This window comes from Pocillopora verrucosa, unplaced genomic scaffold (assembly GCF_036669915.1).
Source record: "Pocillopora verrucosa isolate sample1 unplaced genomic scaffold, ASM3666991v2 scaffold_48, whole genome shotgun sequence".
In the NCBI taxonomy this organism is placed as follows: domain Eukaryota; kingdom Metazoa; phylum Cnidaria; class Anthozoa; order Scleractinia; family Pocilloporidae; genus Pocillopora; species Pocillopora verrucosa.
Genome location: NW_027078186.1, coordinates 14,394 through 16,525, shown reverse-complemented (window position 1 = coordinate 16,525; position 2,132 = coordinate 14,394). Strand labels below are relative to the sequence as shown.

At 49.1% G+C, this 2,132-nt stretch overlaps 2 non-coding genes and 1 pseudogene across 2 annotated transcripts; 1 reads left to right on the top strand and 2 right to left on the bottom strand.

The window, feature by feature from the left end:
• The first annotated feature begins 509 nt into the window (after positions 1-509).
• Positions 510-628, top strand: LOC136278763 (5S ribosomal RNA). Its single transcript, XR_010716532.1, has one exon. It is a non-coding gene; the product is annotated as a 5S ribosomal RNA (ribosomal RNA).
• A 982-nt stretch (positions 629-1,610) lies between these two features.
• LOC136278757 (U1 spliceosomal RNA) lies at positions 1,611-1,774 on the bottom strand. The gene has a single exon (XR_010716526.1). It is a non-coding gene; the product is annotated as a U1 spliceosomal RNA (small nuclear RNA).
• Positions 1,775-2,006: 232 nt separating this feature from the next.
• Positions 2,007-2,132, bottom strand: LOC136278710 (U2 spliceosomal RNA; annotated as a pseudogene).

Here is a 2,132-nt window from a genome sequence, read left to right as displayed (position 1 = left end):
GATGCCGAAGCATGCCCTGGGTGAGGGGGGTGGTCGAGGGATCCTTCCCACGGTTTATGGTGGATAGTAGCAGGTCGCCCCCACAAGCCCTTGCGAGTCCCGCAGACGGTCCCAGAGGCTGACCCGTTTGGTATCTCCTCACTGTAAGATTTTAAAGCCAGATACACGCACCTACGGAGCTAAAACATTGTATAATAGGTTTTTAGGACACGTTATGTCTCTTGGGACCCCTCCCTCCCCTCCCTAGGGAATAGTGCTTCAAATCGATGCTCCTCAATGTGTTAACTGGGTTGAGGAAAATACATTAGGGTTAGGTAACGACTTCGGGGTTAGGGTAACCATTTCTTAGGGTTAGGGTAACAATTTCTTAGGGTTAGAGTATCGATTTCTTAGGGTTAGAGTAACGAAACTAGGGCTTTAGAATTTCAAATTCGCCTACACTCAGGGATGTGGCCGCTTTACAGCCTGAACCTGGCCGATAACAAGCAGAATTTCGACCCCATTTCCTCGTCTACGACCATACCACAGGGAAAGCACCGGTTCTCGTCCGATCACCGAAGTTAAGCCCTGTCGGGCGGGGTTAGTACTTGGATGGGTGACCGCCTGGGAATACCCCGTGTTGTAGGCTTCATTTTTTGTCTTGCGAACATCTCTAAACGTTTTATCCCAATAAATAGCTCTCCATACACCACAATTTCACATAGAGAGCCGTAGGTGAGTGAGGAACAAAATCAAAGCAAAAAACGAGGGGGGGAAAACACCTTTTTGTCAAAAATCGGCCAGCTAATGGCGAAAACTCTAGTGCGATCGACTTTTCTTACAGAGCGCGCGCGAGCGAGTGAGCACGCGCGAGATGAACAGTTTATGATGTCAAATTCTACTTCTGTGATATCAAATCATTCCAAATAACGAACGAAAAAATGAATAGGAAAAAAACGCACACTTCTGAGACGCAGTTTTAAGCCATCGTGACGTGGCAAAACACTCGCACACTTCCAAGAGGAGGCGCGCGAAAAACGGCACTGAAAGTCGACAATGGTTGGATTCAGACTGCAAACGAATCGGGAAAAAGGTTCGATACTTTTACTACTCTGCTAGTTTGTTTCCTTCCCTCGTTCATTCGTTCACTCGCTTGCTCGCACAAAGGATACACTAACGATAGCAATAGCATTTCTAAAAGCGGCTCCAGTGACAATAAAACCGCTCAAAAGGTTCAAAGTGTACTCACGGTCCAAGTCGAATGCCCTTCTATGCTCGCTCGCTCGGTCGATCGGCCGTTTGGTTTCCTTTCATTTCCTTTCCCTTCGCGCGCATAGCACAGCACGGCACGGCACGCACAACCTGCAAATACAAACGAACAGGACTTTACACACAATAGAGCAGACAGGCCTTGAACAAAAACAGCCAGCAAAGTTACGCACCGCCCCGAAACTCACCTTGTTTCCTTCCTCCAGTCTCTCCAATGCACTTCTACCCCTCCAAACGTGCCAACACCTTGGCCAGTTGTGCGTCCTTTGCTTTCTTTGCAAGTCTACCGGTCCACTGCAAAAGCAAAAATACCCTCGATAGTCAGTAAGAGGGCCATATAGACATAGTTTGGATGACTTTTGCGGGGACGAGCGCGAACGCAGGTCCCCACTACCAGAAATTATACGCTCGAGTTACCCACATTTGGGGTAATCGCAAGGGTCAACCCAGTCGAAGTGCAATGAAAGGGCCTCGCCTTGAGAGGACTGCCTCCTTGATCACAGTACCTCCCGCGTCAGGTAAGTATGCTTTTTCAGCGTCTGCCCTCGGTGAAAAAATCCACTTACCCCTAGGTCCTTGTGGTAGTGCTTTGCGCACTTCAGAAAACGTAGGCCAGCGGCCGTTCCTGCCATTGTCTGTTGTCTGAATTATCATCCCTCTTTCACCTCTTCCCCCTCTAAGGGCGGGCGGGGCTCCTGTAAACATAAAAGAATGCTATACCGTTGACTTTGTTTTGGATTGAATGTGTCTTCCCCAGAGGGAAGTGGGCCGCACTCGGAGGTAGTGCTATACCGAGGCAACCCGTGGCTGGGACGAGGCAAGCCTCTTTTCCACAGCCCAGTTCCAAAAATCAGTTTAATATATGAGCTGCTCAATGAGCAGCG